Source organism: Corvus moneduloides, chromosome 8, assembly GCF_009650955.1.
Source record: "Corvus moneduloides isolate bCorMon1 chromosome 8, bCorMon1.pri, whole genome shotgun sequence".
Taxonomy (NCBI): Eukaryota; Metazoa; Chordata; class Aves; order Passeriformes; family Corvidae; genus Corvus; species Corvus moneduloides.
The window spans coordinates 26463488-26484523 of NC_045483.1; the positions used below are offsets into that span (position 1 = coordinate 26463488).

General features: G+C 40.7%; 1 long non-coding RNA gene across 1 annotated transcript in view; it reads left to right on the forward strand.

Moving 5' to 3' along the window:
* The first annotated feature begins 5912 nt into the window (after window positions 1-5912).
* LOC116447133 overlaps window positions 5913-21036 on the forward strand; it is a 40816-nt gene continuing 25692 nt past the window's right edge. Inside the window, exons 1-2 of the long non-coding RNA XR_004241494.1 lie at window positions 5913-18280; window positions 20665-20832. This is a non-coding gene — a long non-coding RNA (uncharacterized LOC116447133). The remainder of the gene's footprint in view (window positions 18281-20664; window positions 20833-21036) is intronic.

Genomic DNA, 21036 nt, shown 5'->3' on the forward strand with positions numbered 1-21036 from the left:
CAGAGAATCAAAGAAATGATAGGTAGAGTATCCAGAAGCAGAATAAACTAACCTCTCTCAAATTCCATCAGGAGAGCCAGTACAGCTAGGGAAAAGAAAAGCCAGAGAAGTTTTCCTCCTCTTTGAAGCTTTTCTAGAATGAATATTTAATGATGGGTGTCTGCAACTTCTTCCAGACGATAATGAATGTAAAACCTGCAGGTTTTTAAGGCAGAGAAGAAGGAGCCTAAACAAGAATAAGCTCAGTGTGCCACTTGCACTGACAGTTATCTGTAAGTATTCCCCTGGGATGTGAGCTACAGTTTGTGTGGATAATGCTAAAGGTAGCATTTGAAACTTGAGGTGGGTGTGTGTGGTGTTTGTTCTCTGAGTAGAAACCTGGAGTGACTCCAGCAGTGGAAATGCAGAATCCTCCCTTCTGCAGCAGGCAGGGACCAAATGGCACAACAAAGAGCAGGCTATGAATACTTGTGCAAATGTAGAGAGAGAGGCACTTCAGTGAAAATATGCAGGAAAAATGAATAGTTTAGTAAAAGCTGCTTTTTTGTCCCCCTTGTAGAAAATGTGCTTAGTAATAGGTTCATTTTGACTTCTAAAGGAATTTCTGTCAAATACAATTATCAGGGAAGACTACAGCTGCAAAGGTATCAAAGCTATGTTTGTGGAAATCAGGTTTCAGAGTGCTTTGAGATGGAAGATATTTGTCAAATTTCTTTACATGTCATCTCATGTTTCTTTACAAATTTTCCAACTGTGGTACATGCTGTCTGTTTAAAGATGAGAATGCTGCAGCAGTTTTCTTTTTTAAAAAAGTCTTTGGCAGTTGCATTATATTTATTTATTTTATTTTTTCTCTTCACCACTTGAAAGGCAGAAAAGTGAAACAAAGCACAGAAATAAAGCAGTCTGTCACACTGAAAACCTCTGAAAGATAAATAATAAACTTTATTTACTAGGTAATTCTGTTTGATACTCTTGTTTATCATATTTTCAACGGTTCCTTCTTAAGACAGTGTTGCCTAAGTACAAGAAAAGTGTCTTGATATTGTTAAACTGAAAGAAGCATGACATTTCTATTAACACACATTCAGATTTAAAAGCATGTCAAAAATATTTTGAATGCATTTAGAAAAGCAAATGCATTTCTTTCAAGTGTCTGAAGACTAATTTTATTTTATATTCTGGGTAAGACCAGGATGGTATCAAGAAATGCCTCTTATTTGTTACTTTTACTTTTTACATGGCATGCATATTCCATGTCGAAGGTATCCTTTCTCTTCATTTGGTGTCACAGATAAAATTTTAGTAGCCATTCTATACATAAATCTATCCTTATTTCTGTTTACTCACCACAACAATGACTCCTTCCTGATGAACTGAGCATTATTTTAAGCACATTTAAAGGAGGGAAGAGAAGAGATTAAACGGATTTCTTTCCCGTTTTTGGAATACTCCATGCCCACAATTCGAACATGCAGGTGGAAATTAAATGTCATCATTTGACTTCAAGAGGAATGACCCACTGAATTCAAATTACAAAGAACTCTGAATTGCTTTCAGCTGTTCTCTGTGGGTTACCATTTCTAATGATGAGTCAATTCTTCAGGTACTTTGGCAGAGAAGGAGCAGAGAAGGTGGATTTTGTCTGCAGGAAAGCAGACATTAACAGGGATGCACGGTGTCTTAGAGCTGCAGTCAGAATGTCTTTGTCACTGCTGTGCCAGGGAAATGCTGTTCAAATTATTTCAGGGGAACCATGTCATGCTTGCTGCAAGGGCTGGAAGCAGGAGCTCCAAGCTATCCCCATTATGTAATGTTTTCCCAGTGGAAATAGCAAGTCTCGATGCCGTTGTCCCCTTTCCCAGCTCTCCTGTGCTCCCCAGAGCTATCAGCCCCCGGGTGCCTGTGTAGAATCCAGGGGGATCTGGCCAGGGCTGTGAATCTGCAGAGGAGGAGGTTAAACCCTCCCCCCCCAGTGCAGGATGTTCCCTCCATAACCAGAGCAGTGAGCAGAGGATTTTTCCACCTATGGCTTAATACTGAATTAATTTAAGACTTGAACAGAGCAGCTAGAAACCTGATGCTGTATTCAATGGTTTATGAGTTATATTCTTTTTCTTTGGCGGGGGGGGGAAGTCTTTAAATGTCCACAAGCATCATCTTGCACAGGCATCAAATTCTTTCCTCCTCTAAAATTCAAGTGTGATTTCCTGCGGCTCAAAGCTGCAGCAGAATGGCTTCATCCTCCACCAGGCAAAACCTCCACCATGTATTTTGTAGTGCCAGTTCAGTGATATAAGTGAAAAGGATACATGACAGAGTATGAGGCAGAATCTATTGCTCATACTTCAGGATGTAAATCAGTCAAAGATAGCTTCAGGTGAGAAGGAAATCTCTTCTCTTTATTTAATACCTGGCTATAAATTTGAGGCCTCTGACACTCTCTCATGCAGAAATATTGGCTAATGTGTTTTTGGTATATACAAGTGTGCATTTGTCAGTTTGTTCTGCCTACAGTACAGACATTCACAATTTTGATCACAGATGAGGACTCCCCTCTCCTGAGATTTTTTTTCCAAGCGTAGATTCACTTTAAAAGTCTGCAGAGGATGCTGTGCCTGTATTAAATAGCACCCAGGTGCCCATGGAGCAGCATTCTTCATAATCCAAAATTTCAAAATATTATTTCATAATAAAAACAAATGCATAGTGTACAGTTTTCTGTCTCCTCACAGGCCAGTAACACCATAAATAAGACGAGAAGAATTGTTAATAGCTAAAGTTGAGTTCAGGTCACTTAATACATTTCCTAGGTAGTGCAGCCATGTGCTTAAAACCACCTTTCCTGATTATTTGAAAGAACAGTACTCTGGAGCAGTACATGTAAGCTATATGCAGAAGCTTGCAGGCCTCCTGAAAGGAACTGCTCTTTCAAGAGGGTGAGAAGCACTGGAAGCCTCTAATTACAGCAGTGCAAACTGTCAGGTCTTGTATAGCAGGCTATATTAGAATGTAGTTTGTGTTGATTTACTTTCAAGCCAAGATAATAACCTCACAGAAAACCAGGTTTTTGCATCAATTAATTAAAAATTGATATGGCTCCAGTGCAGCCTAGATAAGGAGGCACTTGCTCCTTGTACTGCCAGGCACTCAAAACCTGCCCTGGAAAGCTAAGCAAAGGCCATGTATCAGTCATTGCTTATTCCCTGCTCATGCTCTTGCAGGTAACTTGTAAAGAAGATCCAAAGGCTATTTAATTTCCCTGTCCCATAACAGCTTTATAAGAAGGTATGTGCTTCTGTTATAATACTGGTTTAATTATATTATGTGGTTTAGGTGAAAAAGAAAAATAAAAAAATCTTATAAGCATATTTCCCTTTAGTACTCAGCTTTTTTAGGGCTGAGGGACACACAGAAAAACCCCCTAAATTTCACTGGCTTGATCCAGAGCTGTGGGGTGGGTGAACCCAGGCAATCATTAAACACTTTGGCACCACACATGGCACTAGAAATAACTTCCCTCACATGTGAAATTCCTACAGTATGAAGCAAAACAGTGGATTGACTAATGGATAGCATGCTCTGGGAAGCCTCTTTATGATTTCATAGGTGTAGCTTGGCAAGCTGCGCCTCACTCCTTCAGGTTCCTCAGTCAGTGATGGGAGAGGGACAGCTCCACACCAGGCACTGACAGACTGGGTTGGCTTTTACACGGAGATCTTCTGCCCTCTCAGCCCTCGTTCAGCAGTGGGTGGAGCTAAGAAGTGCCTACAGCCTGAGGTGATGTGGCTGCTGCTGAAAGGCTCGAGCCCTTCTGGGATGTGACAACATTTCAGGAGCTGTTGTAGCTGTCCTGCTATATATGGACACCCCATAACTGCAGCTGCATTCACGGTGTTGTGTAGCTGCAAGGAGAAGGTTAACAATGAGAGGAATTGCTACTTAGTTCATTAACACTGTAGATGTTATTAAAAAAAATAATCACAACCCAGTTGGCACAGGCTTGCAAGATTTACTAATCAACATGTCAGTTCATTTCCAAATGCCTCGTACACCTCGAGTTATTTTTGTCCAGCTGCTTCCTGCAGATGCAATTTGAACAGTCAGAAATAAAAGCATATTTCAGTGCACCAGCAGCGTGCTGCTGGCACTCTCCTCTGACTTAGGCAGGTATCTTCCAAAGGCATGTACGTAGGGGTGGGGGAGAGGCAACAGCCAAGGTAGATACAGGGAGATACTCAGCAACTTTTGCTAAAGCTGAGAAAATCATTGCTTGTGGGCCACACACAGCATTGTTTCCTTTGTAAACTGATTTAAGAAAACTTCTAAGATTTGTGCTGAAGATCCTTTATTTGTAACTGTGCAGTGAGGGCTCCATAATCTATATTCAGCTATGATATTCAAGCACGGCTTAACTCTACAGTTGATAGGACTTCTGCAGATGAAAAATTAAGCTTATTCCCACGTGCTAGAACAGCTTCCCTGCATGGGAGACCCCCCTCTAAGTGGGTTTGAGCACAGGAATTGTTCCCTGAGTGTTAAGCCTCAGAGTGGGAAACCCCAACAGATGGGCCTGGGTTTTGTTTCATGGTTGGATTAGGAAGAGAAAAGGTGTGGGTTAACAAATCATAGCAGAGATCAGGATCACAATAAGAAGCTTAAATAATGGGGAATTAAAAAAGAAGATAATGAGATTTTTAAGTCTCATTAAGCCTCACTAAAGATACTTACTACCTGTGATGCTCTAGAGTGAGGCTAAAGCAGCAAATTTTTCAGGCGATTTGGGTTCAACAGCTCCTTGTCAAGCTCTCTCTTGGCTTATGTTGCTACTGCCTGTGCCAGCTGAGCTGGGGAAGGGCTGGGCTCTCTGTCCTCCTCACCTCTGCTGTGCTTGCCAGCATGTACTCAGCCCTCCTAGCACCTCTACTCTCTAGGGCATCACAGACTGATGAATTCCAAGCAAGAATTCTGGGAAATCACTCAAGAGATACCTGCTAACAGCAGAAAGCTCTTGATTGCACTGTTCCTGAGCATACTGCTCAGCTTTCTGGCTGCTTTGCTCGTGTTCTTCTGTATGTTAATGCCCATTTACCGTGGGTGTGATTAGGAGCTGGAGCACAAATACCAGAGTCTATAATAAACCTGAGGTTCCAGGATACACTTTTGCTAGAGAGGGAACAACAAATGCTTATTTTCTTTTGAAGTAGCTCATCTGAGCTTTTAGCAATCAGAGGGAGACTTCTCTTGGCAAGCACAACAAGGAATCTCACTTTGAATCCCAGGAGAAAGGTGGCTGTGTACAGGAGGCTGTTGATCAGCTGAGCTGTGTGGCTGCTTGCCCACAGACCTGGTTGCTGAGCAGGGGGGTGCTGGAATGCTGGGGAAATGCCGGAATGCCGACGTGCTGCTGGAATTCTGGAATGCCCCTGTGCTGCTGGCATCCCTGGCGGGGCTCCTTGACACCCAGGGTATTCCCAGAGTACTTTCCTATCCCTCCTCTCACACACAGGTACCTCAGCCACCTTCTCTCTGATGGAAACCTCCTCTTTGCAAGTTTCTGGAGCCTTTTTTTTTACCAGTTGGTGCCCAAGTGGAGATATTTAGGAGTTTTCTGCCTCGAGAGCCGACTTCCACTGCCGCAGGCTTGTCTGGGACAAAGCTCATAACAGCACAAAGCCAAGGGTCAGTATATTAAAGCAGAATGCAATAACCCGTTCAGTTGGAGGCAATCTTGATTTCCATATAAATGCAGAAAATTATATTTGAGTGTGCACCTTTCAGGCATATGAAGTGCAACTGGTGAAGTAATTTTTATGTCACTTTGTTTTGATTTAGTTGTTTGATAAATGGTATTCTTTCTGGCATTCTTGCCATCCTGTCTTGCTACACCACTGTTTGAGTGGGGTTAATTTTAATTGGAATTAATGACTATCGATGGCACTTATGCAGGTCATTGGCTAAATCTTAGAAACTTTAATTCCTAGAATCATCAGAGAAGTTTAAAATGCCCTGGACTGCAAAGTAATAATGACCTACAGTTTGGTCTGTGGTTCTGAGCTAAAAAGGGTCTATAACTCTTCCATATATCCCTAGCCTGACCCACAGTTGTACCACAAAACCTGCTTCCAACAAGAGACCTTGTTGGAAATAACACGCTGTCAGAGCTAGATTTTTTGGGTTTGGCTATTTTGCAACCCTACAAATGGCATGATTTGTCCTAAATTCCTTTGCTACATAGAGGTTCCTGGACATTACATGCACCAACCATCCTGACCTTTTCTCTAGCAAGTTTTATGATAAAGGTTATGCTAAATTTCTGATTTTCCTTTAAATAATTCTCACATTTGGTCATGTATTATTAATAAGTATGGAGTGACATCCTAGAAGATGGTATATTTACCATCTTACCATATTTTTATTTCTTGTAAATGAAAAAGGAGCACAGATGACAGGTTACCACGCAGGGATAAATGAACTGCATCTCGGAAGGAAAAGTGATAAATTGTAGCGTTATCTAGAATGCAAAGCAGAACCAGCTCTCCCCAGAGGCCACGCCGGCAGGACAGGGCTGCCAAGGCAGTTCTCAGCCTCAACAAATGATTTCCCACTAACAGTTCTTATCTTGTATTAGTGGCTTTTTGTTATCCTGTAAGAGTTTCTCCTCGGTAACAGAAGCAAGCTGACTTTCCATAGATGATGGAAAGCGTGGGGAATGCTGTGGGTGGGCGGGCCCCTGCTCTGCATGCCGAGCAATTGGTCCATCTCTGGAGTAGAGAAGATGCTGCTCTACTGAGATGCTGCTCTCTGTGTTTGTCACTGTGCAGAGCTGAAAGCAAAAAGCAAGATTTCTAGCTAGTGGGGAGTGCTCAGAAAACTTGGAGACTTCGCCTTGCCCCCAGTTTACAGGGTATCAATTCTCCCAGTAAATCTTTTCTTCAGGAGTACCAACAAACACTTTCAACAATATAATATGCTCCTAAGGCTTCTGAGCCACTTCTCTGCTACTCCTTTTCAAACTTCTTTTAAATTCCATTGTTCCTAGTTCAGTTTCTAGTATTTCATGCAAAACAGTCGCATCAACAGTATAATAAATCTTTTCTTATCTCTGAAATTCTTTTCCTATTGCCTTGTTCCCAGAAGATACTGCTGCTGTTGTGACAACTAAATAGATACAACAGCCTTAGAGTTCAATTATGACTCATGGTATGTTAGCTTACTGATATAGTAAACCTAAAAGGGAAAAAAAGGGGAAAAAAAATAGTTTGCTTTTTCAATATATTTCTTCACATTGTTTGAAGATAAATAACACAAATGGCAGGTAATTATAAATTTTGGGTGGGTTTTTCATCAGAAACCTACTGATATAAAGATAATCTAAGCTTTTCTTTTAATCACTTTTTTTTGTTGTTGAAAGGGTGTTGCCATTACTTGTTCTGTTTCCCTCTCCCCTAATACTAGTTACAGAATTTTGTATCCCTGGGAAATCCATAAGTATATAATAGCTTTGATAGTTTCTACTTTACACAGAAATTCAGGTTGTGTTATGGGTCAAGGCTTTCCTTTTGTCAGACTAAAATTATTTTTGGTTTTTTTGTGAAAGAGGATATGGAGAAAATGAAGGCATTTCATTTTCTTGTAAGGAATACAGAGGGAGATACAGAATGTCAAAAGGGACACACTGAATTCCCAGTGCCCAGTGGTAGTGTGGGCACTTGCCTTTATCTCTGCATCATCCACTGCAGACAATGAAAGCCAGACTCATTTATAAATCGCTACTACACATATTAAAAAAATCATATAGTGTGCCTTGTCCTCTGCTGAGTATTGCACTTGGTATTTGTCACTGCTGGGTTTTCTTTTTCCTAGGGATGTTCTCTTTTTGCCATGTATCCCAGGACAGAGCTTACACTCAGTACTTTCTTTTTCAACATTTCTAATTCCAGAAGACCCACTAGGAACATATGTGAGAATCATCAGAAAGATCACCAAGGTCTATTCAGACAGAAGAATGAATCACACAAGGTCTCTTCCAAGTTTTCAACTCTTCTGTCAAGCATCAGCATCCCTCCTTTACTTCTCTTGTTAAGAGAGACAGGCAGACCCAGCATGTGTGGCTCTGTTCTGCTCCTCTGGCTCATCTTTCCTGATATTTTCTTGAACCATGAACAGAATTGCAAATAATAGGATTGCCTATATGAAAGGCTGCCTCTTTACATGAGTAGAAGCCATGCATTTGGGCTCTTTGAAAACGGCTCTGTGGCATTTCATATACTTTGTTCTCTGGTCAGAGGTTCAGGATGTTCCATTTCTAAATCTGATTTCCACCTAAAATATAAACGTGTTGCATTGACTGATCATCCTTGGAAGTTTATATGCTTTTAGAGTTAAAAATGATTAATGCTTCTGCTGTGCTCGGCTATGAATCATTATATGATGCCCTGATTTTTCTTTCTAAATCTCTGTAGCTGTAGCAAATAAGGTGTTTAAGGGAGAGAGGGGAGGGAAAAGGGTAGAATATGACCTTCCTGTTAGTTGTGCTTCAGATAAAATAATGTTCTTGCAAGAACATGGTTCTGTTTAAGTTTCTGCCTACCCTGTGAACTGTGACAAAGTACAGGCCATCACCTGCACGCTTTTGGAAGTAATTCAAACATAAAAGTCTTGAAAGTTGAAGCAACAGATGAAACTGTCAGGGTTTAAGTTTTAATACAATCCTAATTAACTCCAGTATTACTTCTTCTCAAGGTCAATTAGACAGTTTCAGGGTATTCAAATGATGTATTCCTCTGGGAAACATATTTTTTCCCACCTAGTGATCAATATTCTTTAAAGAACCTCTGGATCTTTCTTGTCTCCCTTAAATGTGGTGCAGAGGGGGTCCTGCTATGGGACCCTGCTCCTTGCAGTCCTCTCCACCAATCTTCTTTGGCTGTTGCTGGGGAGTGAGATTCCTGATGGAGTGCTAAAAAAAATGCATAAAGTTAATAGCAAGTCCCACACTGTGTTCAGAGTTTTGTCTAGACCTCAGGAGCTGATGTTGTCAGTCCTGCATGCAAGCAACTCTTTCAAATTACTGATTTGGAAACAACAGGGCACGACTCATCCAAGTACAGGCATCTACACTTTACACAAAATGCATTTTCCCAAACAGCCACCCACATGTCACTTGATTCATCTGTGACACTTCATCATCCCCACACGGGAAAGCAGCACCTTTCTGCTGCTCTCTGAGGCTTAGCTCCGGTTTCTGATGGGAGGATACAGTCTGGGAGGGGCAAGGTCCCAGGGGGAGATGCTTCACCTCTGCTGCCAATTTCAATTAGAACAAACAGGAGACCAGAAATTGCTTTCAGAAGGGATTAGGGATTCAAAGAGCTGTGCTGGGCCTGCTCTCAGGGGGCAGATGCCATGCATTTGACTGGCAGGCGTCACACTGGACACGCTGTGTCATCCTAGAAGGCACAGAGCTAGTGGCTCTCATGACACTCTTAAATTCCACTTGCCATATTTCTTCAGTGGGGCAAGGAAGATTTACCATTTGTTGACTTCAGCTCCCAGGGAAAAAATGTTTGTTTTGTCATAAATAGTGAGGCAGAGCAGGAGGAGAGCACATTTTAATTTAACAATTCAAACAAAATTTTAGACAGTCTTTTCCAAGAAGAAGCCTTTCTTTGCTGAGATGTTTAGAATGAAGTTTTCACATGGAAAATACGGAAAATAGTCTGTGAAGTGATGGCTGCCCACTGAAGAGGAAATGGTAGCAGTATTCAGGAGCACGAAACCATTCTGTTCTGATTTGATAATGTCAAACTGTATAGCAGTTTCTGTGCTCTTATCAATGGCTCCCATAGCAAAAGCACTTTCTTCACCTCATGGCAGATGTCTGCTTCTCCTTGGAGAGACAGAGGACTCAAAAGAAGATAGGAAAATAATTTCAAATTCCTTGGTCTGTCTTTTACCTGTAGTCCTTTTCCTTCCCTTTGCAAAGTGATTGCATTTTGTAGCCAACCTCTTTTAGGGAGAACTATTTTCTCTCAGGCACTCATAATGTTTCCATAGCTCAGATCACCAGGGAATGTAGTCTCACTCTACTTGGGGACTAATTGCACAGAATAATTACTGAATCCTCAACCCTCACAACGATTGTTTTAAATAATTCCCACTTTAAACATTGATTACACATATGCTTCCCAAAAGAATTGTGCAGAGGAAATAATTCTCTGAAACTGTCACTGTTCCTGTCATGTGGCACAGGAAGAAAAGGCTGCAGGATGGGAGTGACAGGAGGCAGCAGGAGAGGTAGGCAGAGTCTGTGTCCCTTCGCTTGGCAGGCCATGGCCCCACCGAGGGACTGGGTCTGAACATGGGTTGGTTTGGCACAGCCAAATGTTCAGCTTTAAAGCAGGAATGGCAGAGCTCTGTTGCTCAGCAAAAGCTGTGTTTAAAAGCTACTGGAGATGGAGGGGTGAAGCTGGGTTTCCAATAAAAAGGAAAGCCCTTTATAGGGGGTGTGTGTGTTGCTCCACTAAAATCCTTGCCTCAGGCTTTTTCTGCCTGCTTCAGAAATTCAAATGGATGTGGCAATCTGTGTGCAGTGAGGGGGGCTATGGAAGTAACCGTATAAATGTGATGGAATGAGAATTTAAAATAGTGAATGTGTAGTGGTTGTGTAAATGACAGACTACAGATGGGGTTTTGCTAAATGTATTAGCAGGATTGGTGAAGCAGGCTGACAGTATTGTTAAAACCAACACCAGAGCATTTGTACAGAGCAATCAATATCCCTTCTGGCTGCAGCTCCGTATGTCAGGTGAAGAAAATGTTTTAATAGAAATTCAGTTTATATGTCTGAAGTGGAGGAGGGTTTTTTGTATTCCTTATGGTAACAAATGTGCTTTTCTCTTTCAAAATATGTGCCACGTGAATTATTTTCTTTTTTGTAGAAACTAGAAAGCCTATTGTAATAACCAAAAAAGCCACAAGTGGCAGTAGGGCACTGGCAGGTGAATCAAACTTAAGCCTCAGTTGATAAGCTAAGGCAGGGGGTGTCTCTGGATGACTGCTTGCAGGCTAAAAATGAACATGTGTGTAAGTGTGCAGCCTGAAGTAGAAGTGAGTTGTATTGAATAGTAAAACATAATATTTATAACCCTGCCCTAGCAATTTATAACATACCCACTTCCTACTATAGAGGACAGAACTATAATCAAGAATACTTCTGAAAGCTAGGAAATACTGCTTGCAAATGCATGTTCTAGTAAATGCTTTTTAACTGCTTCCAGGATCTATGTCATCTGCAAAAAAAACAGTTTTCAATATAGAGTTGGATTATTTAGAGAGTTTTTTACTGCTTTAGCTAATGGTTCCTGTGTGAATTCTGTAGCAGATCTACAGGTGCAAAGAGGGCACAGCTTGGTTTCTGGTTTGGGTTTTCATTTTAAAGGTGGGGGCTGGAAAATGATTCTTTCTCATAAGGCTCAGGAGGGTACCTCCTGTTACTGCAACACAGGAATGTGCTGACAGCTTGCCATTGACATAAATAGCCTCTACCTGGGTGTTGGCATCAGTGAGGTGTTTGATAGCTTGAGTTCAGATACTTGAGTTCATCACTCAGACACTTTTGAAGGCTGTCGTGGTCATTTCATGGTATTTGCATGAGTTGTTTTTTGAGTGATATAGCTCCCTGAATCTACTGTGGCACTGCTGATGTATGAAGGTCTTCCCAATACTATTTCTTCCTGTTAGACATGACATGGGAGAAGTGTTAATGGGTTTCCTTTAGATTTTTATAGTTATGAGCAATTACCATTTATTTTGCATGAATCAGAAGCGGGTTAGAGTTCAAGTTTAATGGTGATGATGGTCTAACCACAAGGAACAAAGAATTTTTTCCCCAACCCAAAACCTAACAGAACATTTTTTTTTTTAGACTTCTTCTGCATTTGCTTTGTCTTCACCTAAAAAACACTTTCAAAAGTAATCTAAAAGGCCAGATTAACTACAGAAATTTTAAATGTGCTTCTGTTGTCTGTGGCTGTGAAGGAATAGCATACCCCTGATTGCAGCCTGAGTTTTGTCCCACAGCTAGAGACAGCACTGCCCCTCACCAGACCCTGCATCGGGCACAGCCCAGTCTCCAGAGAGCTCTCCAGGAAAAAGGCCAGAGTCAAGGCTCTTGCTTGAAGTTGCATTGATCCAAGACCTGCAAGAACAGAGAGAAATGATGGCAAATTCCCTCCACAAACAGAACAATGCCATTTTCTACAAGATGTGATCTTTAGACATAAATCAATTTTGTACTTTTCGGTAAATTCAGGCTGCTCCAAATTAAATTGGAAAAACTGATTGGCATGGAAGTAATTCTTTTAAGTGAATTTCTGCCTACATCCCAACAATAATATCAATGTGGATTTCATTAATATGTTTCATTAAAAGGATTTTCATTACGAATTTGTTTCAAAATTGCCTAATATGTCAGACTCTGAGGACACCCATAATTACATCTATAGCCTTTCTAGATCTGTACCTTTTTCCCTCCTGTCTCTCTCTGCCTGTGTTAATAAGCATTTCTAAACTGCCTGTTAGAGTCTGGCACGTTTTACAAATTACAAAAACAATTTTGTTTTCTTTACATTAGTTCAGTCCCTTAATCTTCTCATTCATTACTTTTAAATGTATTAGCCTTCTGCTTTTTTAATAAAGAAGCAGTGAAGATGAAAGTCTAATTACAGACAGTGTCAAATCTAGTTATTGGACTCTGGCCATGCCATCCCTTATGGTTTTTAAGGACATCTTCAGACAAAATCTTGAGCTCCAAGGAGTGAGTGTCCAGGCCCTCACACTGAAGGGATGCCCTGATTTCTGAAAAGGCAACATTCAGCAAGGGATCAGGGACTTTTAATGTGATCAGTGGACAACCTTCTCTATTTAAGAGAAGGATCCCTCCGTCTAAGGATCTCTCACCATAAGGGAAGGATCCCACTGGTGGTGAGTGGCTGCCAGACACATCACAATTCAGTGTGCAAGAAATCATGGTCTCACACTGCCTTCAGTCTCTGCTGGAGCCCTGTTGAACATTGTGTGCTTGTGTTTATCAGCCTGTCTAAGAATTATTTTTACAATATTATCATTTGCCAAGGTTAAAGCTGATAGAAAACTAATATACAAATAAGAACTAAAGAAAAGTCTACAAGGAACAACTGAGAAATACTACTTTTGCTTAGCTTTGGTTATTTAAAAAGGAGCTCTGTTTCACTTCTCATGTGTTAAGCTTTTCTTTGGATAAGATTTAGCAACAGTAATGAATTTCAGGGCTACAAGAGGTTGAAATTTAATGTTTACCTGAACTTTAATTACACAAAACCATTATAATTAAATGTGTTCGAACAGCATGTACACAATGAAATAAATTCTTCTGTATAGTAACATTAAATAGGCGATATTGCTCTCTTTTCTCAAGACCAGATAATAATGGACCAATTATCCTTTACTGCTTTCTGAGAGGGCTTCCCGTTGTACAGAGAGGTTTAACATCTGGATCAATGCTTGCATGATTCTTAATGAAGTCCTTTAGCTCTTAGAAATTATTGAAAAAACATCTCCCGTGGAAAACAAAGATTAGTTTAGCTGGATGCCATGCTGAGCAACGGATGTTTTTCTTGGCTGGCACACCACAAAACTGCTTCTATTATCTGTACCAGGGAAGGATCTCCAGGCTTTAGTCCAGTAAACAAACATTTTCTTGTCATTCAGCGCACTCTGTAGCTTCTTGCTTTTCTTTAAGGGTGAATAAACTGGGCCAAACTCTGGTTGTTGCCATTGCATCTTTGCCTTGTACTGTACTCATAAAGGAGACTCAAAGGGACCCCTGGGAAAATCTGTGTATATGACATAGCCCTAACTGAGAAATCCTATGTGTCTGTCCTGTAAATCCTCATGTTAAGATTGGCCAGGATAAGGATTAAGCTGTGTGAAAGGGCTGTTGGCAAAGTGCAGGACGTACGTGCCAAAGTGCAAGGTACAGCAGCAAGAGACCGCGCTGCGGTACCAGCCTCTTCAGCGTTTTTACAAATCACTGCTAGGCACACACTTCAAGGAAAAACCAGTTCAAAAGGTTTGTGATGTTTTTCACGTGGTTTTTGCCTGTTCCCCCTCTGCTGTACTCCGGATGAAGGGCAGTCTCTGTGAGGAGCACCAGGGCTTGCCGTGACGGCCCAGAGCCCGCAAGTGCTGGGGCGGGAGGCTCCGCAAGCAGCGCTTGCTGTGACAATCACAGTCATGGATTTTGATCCTGTGGTTGCTCTTACACAAAAAACATCCCAGGCAGGACTGCAAACAACCCTGTCAGATCAAGTCATGCATGCACCTAGAAGAGCAGGGTTTTTTTTTTCCTCATGTGAGTAGCCTGATAAAAGTGTGAACTGATCCCTTCCTTGAATCCCAGGTTTTATTCATAAATCTCTCCAGCAGTTTTCTCTAACTCTTTGGCACGCCATTCCAGTTCTCTGGGTTTCCATCTACCCAGTGGTTTGGCCTGTAACTGTTCAAGGGTTCTGTGTAATACTGCTGGTGTTGGCTCCAGCAGAGGTCAGGCCCAATAAATCTCAGCTGGTGAATAACTGATTTTTAGCTGAAGAGATAAATGATATGAGAGAAGCAATCATGGCAAAGAATTGTTCTGGTAAAGTGAATCAATGCATGCTTAAAAATGTCCCGTTCTGGGACCTGTGTTTAATGGGATGACCAGAGGGTGCTGCGAGAGCCAAGCAATGAAATCTTTGCTTTCCCTCTGAGTACGAGGAAGAGTTCTACATCTAAATGATTAGTTTAATACTTTCTTTTTAAATTAAAACATGGAAGGAGAGATACACTGGAAAAGGGACTTTGGCTAGAGGCTTCCCAGCAGTTATACCCACACTTATGAACAGCATGGCTCCATGCTCTCCAGCAGAGGGACCGGAGAAGTGAAATTACATCTGACAGGTTTATTTCTACATTACCTGAATTTTGGCTAAAGGCAAAATTGATTAAAAAGAGAAAATACTTAGGATATTAGGATTTGTGGCTGTGTTTCTATGCTGAAGTCCCAGCATTAATCTAGACTTGGCTGCACTGGTTACAGGAAGAGAAAAGGAAATTCTGTACCAATTTCAGTCTGTGCTTATAAATAAAGTACTGATGTAATAATAGAATTTTTTTAATGCATGACGTTTAGGAGTTCACATGTCAAGAGAAGTACAGCTGAGAAGTGATGAAAAAAGTGCATTTAGTAAGAATCACCTGAGAAAGGTGCGCTTAGGAGAGTAAATAATTGGAATAAACAGCTCTACTCTGGAGAAAAATTACTGTACTAGTAAAGTATTAAAGTGTGATTGTTATCTATAGAAATAGAAACACTTTTTATAGATCAGTATGTAGACAGATGTGCAAACATGGACAAAAGCAGTCACCTTGTACAAAGAAGCAAATTCAGAAGTCCTGGGGAAAAAATGCAGAAGTGGTAAGATGACAGATCCTGCTTTACCTTTACCTAACAATCCTGTTAGTCTGGTTTTGTTCAGTACTTTACAAAAATAGTGCTGAGGTTATGACATGGCTTTGGTTTTTGTTAATTAGCCAGATTCACTAAGGATATTGAGCAGTTAAGGCACCAGCTAGGACTTGTTGTGTGAATAGAGTTTGCCTTACTTATAGAGTGACACTAAAAGGCAGGGGATTTTGTCTTTTCATGTTTAGGGTGTAAATGAACTCAATACAATCCTCTCTTCATACAGAATTCTAAGAACAAACTAAAATATTCTGTAAAGAAACAAATAATTAGCATTTTGAAAAAGGATGAAGCAGAAACAACAAAATGAAAAATCTGTCAGAACTAATATTCCAAATGTTTGTCTCTCACCCTTTGAGGCCAGTCAATCTTTGAAATTACCTTTTTTTATTATTTTTTGAAGTTGAAGTCCTATAGCAAGTACCTAAATTAAACCTTTTAATATTTCATGGATTGCACATCTTCTAATCTGTTCTTTATTTAATTTTTATGAAAATTACCTTTCAAATTAGTTTTCTTCATTCCTGAAAGACCCATATTTTATGCATTATAATTTTTTAATTATCTTAATTTGTATACAGCTATGACTAGAGAAAATTACAGCTTGAATTTCCAAAATAACTGGTGTGAAATACATGGCATCTAAATGATGTTGCATATCCCTCACCAAAGAGCATTTTGGATGGTCTCTTGAAATGTTTTCCCTGAACAAATTAAAGATTGTTATTTCAGTTTTGTGTTTTGTTCCCCAAATGAGCTTAATCCCATAGTAATACTGGTTGCAAACAGTTCAGATATTAATTGCCATGGCTTCCCGAGCCTTTCCTAACATCTTCCTTAGGAAATGGCATTCTCAGGAAAAAAGTAGAAAGGTTTCCTTTTACAACTGTGAAAAATTAAGTACATGGCACTGATATGTGGTGGGAAGTGACAGAGGCTGATACCCTGACTAAACATGTTTAATTAGTTGCTATTGCTGCAAGTTTTATCCTCACAAGGCTTTGACACCCACTGACATGCCTGGGCCAGGAGAGCCAGCTCAAGGCAGCCCAGAGCTGCCAGCATTTTCTTACCACTTGTGTTAACTCTGGCTGGTTTTCAATGATAGGGGTCAGAAGGAAATAAAGCTTCTCCAATGTTCCACTGTCACAGCTGGTGTGATAAGGGAACTGGGGGATAGCCGTGATGGCTGAGATGTTCTGCTAGAGTGAGAAACAAGGCAAACCTCCAAACTCCAGGCAGGCACCTGTTAGTTAAGCAGTTCATGACAATCTAAATGATAACAACTGAAAAAGCAAGCACTTAACAGATTAGTCAAGTGACAATATCAAGACTCCAGTGCTGTACTTTGGTCTCCAATGGCTTTAGTCTTTGATGTTTCTTAATCTCTGAGGTCTAAACTGCTGGGCTCAAGCCTTCTTTGATAAGAAAGACCCTCACCTTGCTCCTTGCCTTCGCTCCTCCCCAGGTTGTGCTATCACTGGTGCGTGTATGTCCTTTTGTTAGAGAAAACCAATCTGGTCCAAGGGCTCACAACCTCTTTCCGCAGGCCCTCACTGCTCCGGGATGTCCAGACAGGTGGTGCCCCTGGTGCAGGTCCACTCTGGTGTGACCTGGATGACCATCAGATGTGATTCCTGCTAATAGCTACCTACTGGAATAGCCAGCAGAATTAAATAAACTCATGGCTTGTTTGCAACTGTGCAAAATGAGTGCATATTATGCAATGTTTCACTTTCCACCATGAATCGAGCAGCTCTGTGGGATGTCTGGTTTGCAAGGCAAGCAGGCTGCTTTCCACTGGGAGCTACAGTGGTGGTCCAGCCACTCTCCTGGCTGGAACTCTCAAAGGAGCCTCCTGATTTTAGTCCTCTATCCAACAAAAAATTACTGTGGACAGAGTTTTCAAACTCTGTTATCCAGAGTGCAAGTGTGAACTCTGGTATAGACCTGAGGACATCTAAGGTGAAGGTTGGGGTCTGACCCCCAAAGGAAGAGGAGCAAAAGCACAAGCCAGCACAGGGAGGTGCAGTGGGCACCTGAGGAGCACAGGCTGACACACACTCACTCACTAACAGCACTGGCTGGAGCTGCTTTCAGCAGCTTTTATTATGTTTCACACTGTATCTTTGATCCAAATGTATTTTTCTTCGGCAAAAAGCTGTTTATACCTCCCCTAGCACACATGCAGGAGGTGTATTACTCTTTTCTGCAGATGATACAGACAATTCTCTCCCCTGGCTGCTCTTGATGCTGCTGGTTCACTTAGACGCTTCATCTCCCACACACTGTCTCTAAATTATTTGTATTTTTCAGTGTGCCCCGGAAACCTTGCTAAATCTGTCTTTCAGATCAGGAATTCAGTTCCACCCAGAAGCTGAAAATATTTGACAACTTTCAGTGTTTTTTCCTTTTCTCTAGAACTTAAAAATACAGAACCCTGTGAAAATGAATGAGAAGCCCTGCTTATGTAAAGCTGGTAGAGCTTTGCTGCACATTCAGATTGTATTTGAGGCAAAGCTTAACAGATGAGGTTTTATAATTCTTCATCCCTCCTTCTCTTCCTTGTTTTCCTGTAATGGATTTTGATTTATTTGGTGATGGGATCAGACTTCTCTCCTCTGTATCATCAGGAACCTTCACAAGTTTTCTGCTAAGGGAAGGGATGGTGAGATTTGCGTTATGGTTTTTTGTTATTTTCCTTCCACTGCAACTGAGATTTGAGAAACCCTGGTAAGGCAAAAAATATTTTTTTCTAGATACAGATCTATAAAACTATAAAAAGATATAAATATGTATATGTGTACTGATAAGAATTATATAATACATTATATCAATAGCTGGAGGTAAAGAAAATTGTTTTCTACCTAAGACTATAAATGTGCTAGGCACATTTTCTCAGCTGAGAAAGTTCTTTCTGTGTATTTTTATCATTGGGCATTCTTGTCAGAGAAAAACTACCAAAAATTTTAATACACCCTGGATTCATTAGTGGTTGGTAATGAATCTATGATTCTACAAAATGCCTGTGAAACAAACAATCTCTTCACAGGTTTTTCTCTGTTAATAGTCTTCCTATAGCTACCCTAGGTCAATACGCATTCATCAAACATCTGTCTTTACTTGCTGGCAAACTGAGCTAATAATACACGCATTAGTTGTGCTGTACCAAAGTTGAGATGTGTGCAAGCTTGTACACGTGTTTCCCAGTAGAAAGGGAAAAACACTTAGGCTTACAATAGATGACTTCTATTTAGCTTACTTATTTTCATTCTGCGTGTATTTCATTATTATTAGCAACAACTTTTTATCAATGTTACCATAGAAATGGAGAATGCTAATTCCTAGAATCATGCCAAAACTCATTTTCCATCCTGTTTACTTAGTTGCTCCATTGCAAACAATGCTTGCTAGATAGCTGTGAATAATTCAGAGCAGCTACATTATTCGGCCAGTTTATTTTTGTGTGCAATATCCTTCTGTTTCAGCAATACATTCTACGTGCTGTTCTGGAAAAGAGTCTTGTGAAACTATGCTGAATTTTAAAGGCAAAACCATCAAGGAATTTCTGGGGGGAGGAGGGGAAAACACTAACAAGAATCCTTAAGCTTAAAGAAAAGGAAGGACAGGGCTGAGTAGCTCTTTTCTCTTTGAAAGCCATTTCGTACTAATTCATACGATGTGTTTCTTCCCAGTACACATATGTTTTAATGGAACTCAGTGATCATTAGGCATAAAACATGTACTCAGTTGCTGCTTAATGTTTCTTCTGAGAGCTCAGGCTGTCAGTAGAACTTAAGGCACTGCAGCTGTATCACCTACAGCCATGTAGAACCTGAGTCATTTAACCATAACATTACCATTTATTTAATTTTGACTAATTAATTGCTGGGGGAGGGGGCAAGAGATTCTAGAACAATCTAATAACTGCTTTTGTAATGCAGCTATTAGTTAGACAATTAACTCTCTTAAAGTAACATCTTGATATTCCATAATTAATATAGTTAGGGCACTCCACTATGATTCTTAAGAGTTTGTAAATAATAATTTCAAAATATTCCTCCTGTAACAACTGAATCCAGTTTAAAAATCAACACATTCTTTCTGCTTCATGCATCATCATCAGCTACTGCAAATTGCAAATGTCCTAGAATCAGAACTTAGCAAGCAATTTTGTTAATGTAGCAGAAGGTGGAAAAGAATACAATTTAGTCTTTCACAGCAGTATTGACTCTGTTGGCGCTGACAACCCTGCTCATGCTTCATGGTTCTGCACAATTGGAAAGAGACAAACAAATCAGAGATTTACAGCATCTTTTACACAGTACAGTATTTTTACATAGCCATCCTCTTGATTTTTCTCCCCCCAACACATACATTATGGCCATGAATAAAAAGACAGAACAGGAAGAAAGGGAGAAATTGTTACCTAAGTGTAGGCTCCTGAATCTGTCTTCCAGCATTGTGAATAACAGCATTGATTTTATAATGCACACAGCACTTCGTAATTCCTGCGGTCTATGTTTACAGATTTGCTTGCCTGTTTTCTATCATCTGCCTGTTTCCTTACAGCCTGTGTAACTCAAAAGTGAATCTCCTCTTGGTATTGGATATTCCTTTTGTTTCCTTGTATGCTGTAAACAGCAACAGCACCTCGGAGCTGAGTGTTAGCACAATATAGGTAGTAAATAACTGATTCAGCTCTTAAAATGAACTTCACAACTGACAAGTTTCTGCAGAAAATTCTGCATTTCCACCCAGTGTACAGCTCCATTTGTAGCAGCCCCATCTGGAGACACGGCAGGGTCACAGGCACTAAATCTGCACCCACGCTGTGTGTTTGAGCACCCAGTGGTTGTGCTCTGTGATCCAGCTGGGGGTCTGGAGTGGTTAGCCATGGTTATGTCCAGCTATTTGCACCAGGATTGTGAGTGCAAAACTATCCCTAATGTCATTGAACACCTCTGCCTCAGAACTGCAGAGGCACCTCTCAGTGTATTAGCCTTTTTTCAAAGCTCTCCACCTGGGAAAGTCACTGCAATAACAGCTCACCTTTAGACATTATGGCTTGGAGTTTCCACATCCTTTCAGCCTTTCAACCCATTTTTGCCCTGCAGCATGTGAGTATCTGTCTGTGTAAGCAAAGTAGCAATGATCACTTCGATCAGCCCTGGTACCAGCACTGCCAGCCCTTCTCCCACCGCACACAGGAGCACATGCCATAAATATGGAGTGACTGCAGCCAGCCATCTGCAAGAGAACCAACATTCAGCTGCGATAAGCAGGTAATGCTTCTGCAGTCAGGGTTTTTCAGCTGTGGTTTCGCTTTCCACTTGAAAAGGTTTTGATCAAAAATGCCAGTTTTTAAAAAAAAAAAATCCTACTTTTCAGTAGATGTGTTATTATTAAAGCTTCATCTTTTCTCTGCTGTCTCTTCATATGTCCTCCTTTAAATTAAAAAATGGGCAACTCAACCCAAAGTTTCAAAT